The following is an 8,727-nucleotide window of genomic DNA, read 5'->3' on the forward strand; positions in this document are numbered from 1 at the left end:
TCCAAAGAAGTGAGTGGGAGCACTATAGAATTTCTGATAAGTATATGTGATTGACATATTGATGATCAGAAGTAATGTAGAATTTCTGTGAAGCATAAAAGGTTGTTTGAAAGGAGTTTTTCAAAGGAATACCTGGATTGAGATACTTGAACGTTGAGCATCAACATCTATGGAGATAGATCAAAACGCTTAATAGAAGTTTCAACAAGATGCATGCCTTGACAAGTTTTTGAAGGAATTCGAAATAGATCAGCAAAGGAGTTCTTGACTGTGTTGTAAGGTGTGAATTTGAGTAAGACTCAAAACCCGACCATGGCAAAATAATGAGAATAGACGAAGGTCATCTTCTATGCCTTAGCCGTAGACTCTAAAGTATGCCATGCTGAGTACCGCACCTGATATGTGCCTTGCAGCAAGTCTGTTAAGAGGTACACACAGTGATCCAGGATTGAATCACTGATCAGCGGTCAAAATTATCCTTAGTAACTAAATAGACTAAGGAATTTTTCTCGATTATGGAGGTGGTTAAATAGTTCGTCGTAAAGGGTTACGTCGATGCAAGCTTTGACACTAATCCGAATAACTATGAGTAGTGAAACGGATTCGTATAGTAGAGTAGATATTTGGAGCATTTCCGAATAGCACGTAGTAGCAGCATCTATAAGATGACATAAAGATTTGTAAAGAACGCACGGATCTGAAAGTTTCAGAACCGTTGCCTAAAACCTCTCTCACGAGCAAGACGTGATCAAACCCCAGAATTATATGGGTGTTGGATTCGTTGAAATCACATGGTGATGTGAACTAGATTATTGACTCTAGTGCTAGTGGGAGACTGTTGGAAATATGCCCTAGAGGCAATAATAATTAGTTATTATTATATTTCTTTGTTCATGATAATCGTTTATCATTCATGCTATAATTGTATTGATTGGAAACACAATACTTGTGTGGATACATAGACAAAAGACTGTCCCTAGTAAGCCTCTAGTTGACTAGCTCGTTGATCAAAGATGGTCAAGGTTTCCTGGCCATAGGCAAGTGTTGTTACTTGATAACGGGATCACATCATTAGGAGAATCATGTGATGGACTAGACCCAAACTAATAGACGTAGCATGTTGATCGTGTCATTTTGTTGCTACTGTTTTCTGCGTGTCAAGTATTTGTTCCTATGACCATGAGATCATATAACTCACTGACACCGGAGGAATGATTTGTGTGTATCAAACGTCGCAACGTAACTGGGTGACTATAAAGATGCTCTATAGGTATCTCCGAAGGTGTTCGTTGAGTTAGTATGGATCAAGACTGGCATTTGTCACTCCGTATGACGGAGAGGTATCTCGGGGCCCACTCGGTAATACAACATCACACACAAGCCTTGCAAGCAATGTGACTTAGTGTAAATTGCGGGATCTTGTATTGCAGAACGAGTAAAGAGAATTGCCGGTAAACGAGATTGAAATAGGTATGCGGATACTGACAATCGAATCTCAGGCAAGTAACATACCGAAGGACAAAGGGAATGACATACGGGATTATATGAATCCTTGGCACTGAGGTTCAAACGATAAGATCTTCGTAGAATATGTAGGATCCAATATGGGCATCCAGGTCCCGCTATTGGATATTGACCGAGGAGTCTCTCGGGTCATGTCTACATAGTTCTCGAACCCGCAGGGTCAGCACACTTAAGGTTCGACGTTGTTTTATGCGTATTTGAGTTATATGGTTGGTTACCGAATGTTGTTCGGAGTCTTGGATGAGATCACGGACATCACGAGGGTTTCTGGAATGGTCCAGAAATGAAGATTGATATATAGGATGACCTCATTTGGTTACCGGAAGGTTTTCGTGCATTACCGGAAAAGTTTCGGGCACATCGGTAGTGTACTGGGAGTGCCGGGAGGGGTGCCGGGGACCATCAGGAGGGGTGTCACGCCCCAAGGGGTCTCATGGGCTATGGAAAGAGATAAACCAGCCCCTAGTGGGCTGGAATAAGTTCCCACTAAGGCCCATAAGGTTTGAGAAGGAAAAAAACACAAGGTGGAAAGAGTTTCCAAGTGGGAAGGTGGAATCCTACTCCAAGTAGGATTGGAGTAGGATTCCTCCACCTCCAATTTCGGCCAAACCTTTAGGTTTTGAGGCTGCCTCCTCCCCTCCCTCCCTCCTATATATAGTGGGGTTTTAGGGTTGATTTGAGAAAACTTTTGCCACGGCAGCCCGACCACATACCTCCACGGTTTTACCTCTAGATCACGTTTCTGCGGAGCTCGGGTGGTGCCCTGCTGAGATTAGATCACCACCAACCTCCGGAGCACCGTCACGCTGTCGGAGAACTCATCTACCTCTCCGTCTCTCTTGTTAGATCAAGAAGGCCGAGATCATCGTCGAGCTGTACGTGTGCTGAACGCGGAGGTGCCGTCCGTTCGGCACTAGATCGGGCGGATCGTGGGACAGATCGCGGGACGGTTCGTGGGACGGTTCGCGGGGCGGATCGAGGGACGTGAGGACGTTCCACTATATCAACCGCGTTTCTTAACGCTTCTGCTGTGTGATCTACAAGGGTACGTAGATCGGAAATCCCCTCCCGTAGATGGACATCACCATGATAGGTCTTCGTGCGCGTAGGAAAATTTTTGTTTCCCATGCGACGTTCCCCAACAGCATCATCAGGCATAGGCGACATATCAAGATTTCTAGCAGGAGGTGGTGTCGCAAACTTACTCATAACCGAAGGTGAATCAAGTGCAGAGCTAGATGGCAGTTCCTTACCTCCCCTCGTAGTTGAGGGCAAAACCTTGGTTTTTGGATCTTTCTGGTTTTTCATAGTGATCAGCAGATATAAATCCCAAGTGACTCAGAGAATCTATCAATCTCCTTCCCCAGAAACGGTGCGAGAAAAAATGCTGCTAGCAGTCCCCGGCAACGGCACTAAAGAAATGTTATTGACGTGTTCCTGACTTGATGCCTCCGCGGCAACGGAGCTAGAACTGCTCCCAGTTGCTCAACAATTAGCAATTGTCTTGCAATGGCCCACCAGCGCGTGGGTTCGTGGCAGTTTTCAAGGGTAGAGTATCCAACCCAAATTTGTTGGTTCGCCAAACAGGAAGTGAGAGGATACTCTCAACTACTAGCAGCTGAATGTGTCAGATTCAACCACACCTGAAAGAAATAGAATTAGAAATGAAATTCCAATTGGTCTTACTACCTTTGCTTTTGCTCCTAGAAGTGTTGCCACTAAGCCTCTCTTTGAGAGTCCTCTTAAGACTAGTTGTATTATTGAAGAGCTCTTTGATGATCTTGATGATGGTTCAATTGATACAACTTAATCTTCTTGCATTATGCCTAGATCAAAGGCATAAAAGAAAGCGCTTGTTGGGAGGCAACCCATTTTGTTTTTACGTTATGTTTTGGTGGTCTTGATGCTTGTTACTACCATAGCAACATCATTCTTGTTAGTAGGGGAGAGTTGTGACGCCCCGGTAAATTAAGCTACAGTAACCACACACTAATTCTACCATATCATCAAGTTTATCTAACATAAATTGTCACTTAATAAAATTCAAAGCAATTATCGTATTTAAGTTAAAGTCAAAATAATGTTTATTCAAACAACAAAACAATAATGTTCGATGTGTTGCAAATATTCCCTAAGCTTTTATAGAATTGCAACTCATAATTTTGTGAAGTGTTTCGTGCCTCGAAATATTTAAAACAGATGCCAATTCGTTTTTCTAAATACCTCTTTTTAATGACATGATTTCTAAATAATTTTCAAAAGGCTCCGAGAACAATCGTGGTAGTGTATAAAACTACTCTTGTAATAATGGCATTCTGCCATATTTTTACAAAGTATATTGTTTACAAAAGTATAATAAAAACAACATAAACTGTTATAAAAGAAACTAAAAAAATCCCCACCCCACCTAGGCCGACCCACCTAAACCGGCCCGTTTGAGCCGATTAACCGCGGGGTATTTAACCCCCCTCCTAACCCTAGCCCACCCCGAGCCTCACTCCCACTTCCTTCCCTGCGCAGCGCCGCCATCCACCCACCCACGAGGGAACCCCTCGTTCCGTCGCGCCCATCCCCTCGCCCCTCGTCTCTCCCCCGTGCAGCACTCGAGCCCCCCATAACCCCACTACCGGTCGACCTGCTCCCTCGCCCCGCAACACCTCGCTCTCTCCCCGGTTCCCTCGCCCGAGCCCACCCCATGCTGGCTCTCTCGGCTCGCCTTTCCCTCGCCTCGCTGGCCCTCTGCCTCGCCCCGCCCCGCACCAACCCTCGCCGACCATCACCGCAGATCCCGTCGGCCCCTGCCGGCCACCACCGGCAAACGATGGGTCGGCCTCCCCGCGGAACCCCATCAGCCAGCCTCCGGCGGTTCTCCTCCGGTCGGCCCTCCTCTGGCTGGCCCTCCATCGGCTGACCCCGCAGGCCTGCGGCCTCCCTTGTCGGCGCCAACCGCCGCCACTTGCGCCTCGACTGAGGCCGAACCCCTGCTGGTCGGCCCTCCTTCGGCCGGGCACCTCCACAACCAGACCGCCACCATCGCGCCTCCTCACCGCCGGTGCATCCCTAGCCCCCTTCCCGTCGGTCTACCACCTTGTCGGATCCACGCCACCACTCCGCCCTCCCTCGAGCCCATTGCCTCCTCCCTAGAGGAGTTGAGCCCCCTCTCCTCCTTCTCCATTTGATTCGGCGCCGCCCCTATTAGTTGTGTAATGTAAAAGAAAAGGAAAACAAAAATGTGTGTATGTGTAAAAATTATATATATGTATGCAATGTATCCATGTGTGTGTATGCTTGTGCAGATGGATAGATGTATGCATGTGTGTATGTATATAAATCGGTATGTATGGATATAATTACGTGTACACGATATTTGTGCGTATAGCATAGAGTATGTAACTCTCGCTGTCCCAATGACATATGGGCCCCATAACACCCACCAAATGACAGATGGGGTCCCTCCTAAAAACATGCAAATTAAAAATTAAAAATAGTTTTATACTTATTTAATATTAATTAATTAATTTAATTTAATTAATTAATTAGTTAAGCAATAGTTACTGTTTTGGATAATTAAGATTTGATAATAATAAAATAATAGATAAATAAGTATTTAGTTAATTGTAATGTTTAAAGATTAGGTAAGTTAATTAATTAAAACTGTTAGCTAAGTCTATTAAGTAAAATAAATTAAATAACCTAAACAGTGTATGACAGCTAGGTCCCACCCCACTAGTTACTTTGATTAAATAGTTATTTAACCCTAATAATAATTGTGTCTATAACACTTGGGACCCACTGGTCATATTGACTAGTCAACCCCTGTTGACTGATGATGTCATGCTCACATCACCGTGCTGTCATAGTTAATTATCTATATTAGCTAGATCTGTTTAATTCCTAGAATTGAAATAAAACTTTGAAAATTAGTATTGAATAAACCGTAAGTCAGATGAAAATATTTTGAACATGAAAATTAATCAGTAGAACGAGACGAACCGGGATACGTTATCCGTTCGTCTGTCACGCCTCCCTAGCATAGAAAACGTGAAACTTTTCCATCGTTTTTCGTCTGACCGGTAGTAGCTAGAGACCCAAAAAATATCGTCTGATATTTTCCCGACCCATCTATGACGGATAGCACTACGTTAGCTCATGTCTAGCCCTGCTTTGACATGTCATGCATAGTGTTTCATCTGTGTTTATATTTATTGTCCCCCCCCCCCGCTCTTCTTACCGATAGACCCCGAGACTGACGCTTCTGTCGGGTACATCTATCCTCCTGACGACCAGCCCTTTGTCACAGAGCAACAAGGCAACCAAACCCCCTTGATCATTCCTATATCGCCTATTCTTTCTCCCTCATGCTTGCATTAGAATTTTGCTACTGTTGTAGTTAGCTCCTATATCTGATGCATAACCTAATTTTGATGAACTGCTACTTTCAGTAATGCACCTTAAAACTGTTTAGTATAGGTGGAGCAGTCATCCCCTCTGACCCCTTAGTCCAGTTGCTCCGCTTTGTCATCAAGTCTTGATCCCTGATCGACGAGCCAAAAGCGACACAGCACATACACCCCCCTTAGTTGTGCGGCGCTACAAAGCTACTATCGGGTACCGGGGGTGACACCTCGCGAAGTACTCAGGATGATATCTCTGTAGTGTAGCTAGTCAGTCATGGTTATCGAGGGTGATTCCTCCTTCACCACTCCCAATGATGTCTCTGTCGTGCAACCCCTCAAGTGTGAGACCCTTGAGGGTGATTCCTCTAAGTCCACCTTGACGGTTACATCGTTCGGGATCCAATGAGGGTGATACCTCGGATTCCCCCTGATGTTACAACCACAAAGTTACTTGACCTTGTTACTGGGAACGTTGATGAATAGATGTTAGGCGGGTGGATTCCTGCGTGGATGTGTCGATGAGTTAATTAAAATGATAATGGATTTGGGTATTTGATCTGGGTTGGTCGGAAGGCCTTATTACGCACTAACCATCTACATGGGAAGAAGTGTGGGTACTCGACGTCGTGGTATCAGCCGAAGCTCTTCAGACGTCAGCAATGGAGCGGCGCGCGCCCGAGTGGTCCGGAGATGCATCACGCTTTTATTAAGGGGTGCTAGGACTGACGTCGGCCACCCACGCACCGTGCAGTCGCCCAGAGGGCAAGTGGGCCCATGAACCCTTTGTGCTTAGGATTTAGACCGGCGGGTTCGCCTCTTTGTTGAGTCTAGGTGGGGCTGCGACGTGTCGATATTCTGAGGCCAGGCATGACCCAGAAAAGTGTGTTTGGTCAGAGTGTTATCAAGCGTGACGGGGAATATGTTGTGCACCCGTGTAGGGAAGAACTTATCTATTCGAATAGTCGTGTCCACGGTTACAGGACGACTTGGAGTTGTGCCTTGATCTTGTACAACTACAATTGTTACTTAACTGGAATTAGTTGCCCCGGGATTGCTTCCTCGCGGGGATTCGAGGGGGGATATTTGGGCGTGACCTCATATTAATATTGCTGCAACAATATGACTATTATTTATGTTATCCTGTTCTATTCTCGTCTATTGCTGCAAGACCTCTGAAGATGCTAGTCTACGATAGGACTAGGCATTTCTCTTTGTATTCTTGCATTGCTGTAGTCAGTCCACATATAAACCGTTTGTTTTAATACTGATGCATACTTAGCATAGTTTTGATGTCAGTCTTGCGAGTACTTTGGATGAGTACTCATTGTTGCTTTGCTCCCCCTTCCTCCCCTTGATCCGATGTTGCGACCAGAGGATGGAGCCCAGGAGATGGAGTATCCCGCCGACGACGACTACTACCCCAACGGTGCCTACTACTACGTGGAGGCTGCTGCTACTTCTCGAGCTTGCGTTAGTTTTTCCCTTGAAGAGGAAAGGGTGATGCAGCAAAGTAGAAATAAGTATTTCCCTAAGTTTGAGAACCAACGTATCAATCCAGTAGGAGTATCAAGATGAGGCACCAATGAACCTGCGCAAAAGCAACCAAACTTGCACCCAATGCAATAAAGGGGTTGTCAATCCCTTCACGATTATTTGCAAGGTGAGATCTGAAGGTGATAAAACGTAAATAGAAATAAAAGTGCAGCAAAGTATTTTTGGTGTTTTTGTATGTAGAGCTGAATATATGATGTGTAAAATAGACCCGGGGCCATAGTGTTCACTAGAGGCTTCTCTCATGATAGCAAGTATTACGGTGGGTGAACGAATTACTGTCGAGCAATTGATAGAATTGCGCAAAGTCATGACGATTTCTAGGGCAATGATCATACATATAGGCATCACGTCCGAGACAAGTAGACCAATACTGTCTGCATCTACTACTATTACTCCACACATCGACCGCTATCCAGCATGCATCTAGTGTATTAAGTTCATAAAAAACGGAGTAACGCCTTAAGCAAGATGACATGATGTAGAGGGATAAATTCATGCAATATGACATAAACCCCATCTTTTTACCCTTGATGGCAACAACATGATGCGTGCCTCGCTACCCTTTCTGTCACTGGGTGAGGACACCGCACGGTATGAACCCAAAACCAAGCACTTCTCCGATTGCAAGAATTATAGATCAAGTTGGCCAAACGAAACCCATAACTCGAAGAGAATTACAAGGATACGAAATCATCCATATAAGAGATCAGAGGAGACTGATACGTCTCAAACGTATCTATAATTTTTGATGGTTTCACGTTGTTATATTACCTTCTTTGTATGTTTTATGTACCTTTTTATATCTTTTTGGGACTAACTTATTAATTCAGTGCCAAGTGCCAGTTCCTGATTTTTCCGTGTTTTTGACTCTTTTCAGATCTGATTTTGGAACGGAGTCCAAACGGAATAAAAACCCTGAAATGATTTTTTTCCCGAACGAAAGAAGACCAGGGGGCCTTTGGTCCAAGCCAGGTGGGCTCCAGGGAGCCCACAAGCTCCCACCACGCCACCAGGGGGGAGGCGGCGATGGGCAAACTTGTGGCTTCCCTGGCCACCCCCTGACCTAGGTCTTGCGCCTATATATTCCCAAATATTCCACAAAAAATCAGGGGAGCCACGAAAATACTTTTCCGCCGCCGCAATCTTCCGTTTCCGCGAGATCTCATCTGGAGACCCTTCCCGGCACCCTGCCGGAGGGGACTTTGGAGGTGGAGGGCTTCTTCATCATCATCATCGCCCCTCCAACGACTCG

The sequence above is a fragment of the Hordeum vulgare genome, chromosome 1H (assembly GCF_904849725.1).
Source record: "Hordeum vulgare subsp. vulgare chromosome 1H, MorexV3_pseudomolecules_assembly, whole genome shotgun sequence".
NCBI lineage: Eukaryota > Viridiplantae > Streptophyta > Magnoliopsida > Poales > Poaceae > Hordeum > Hordeum vulgare.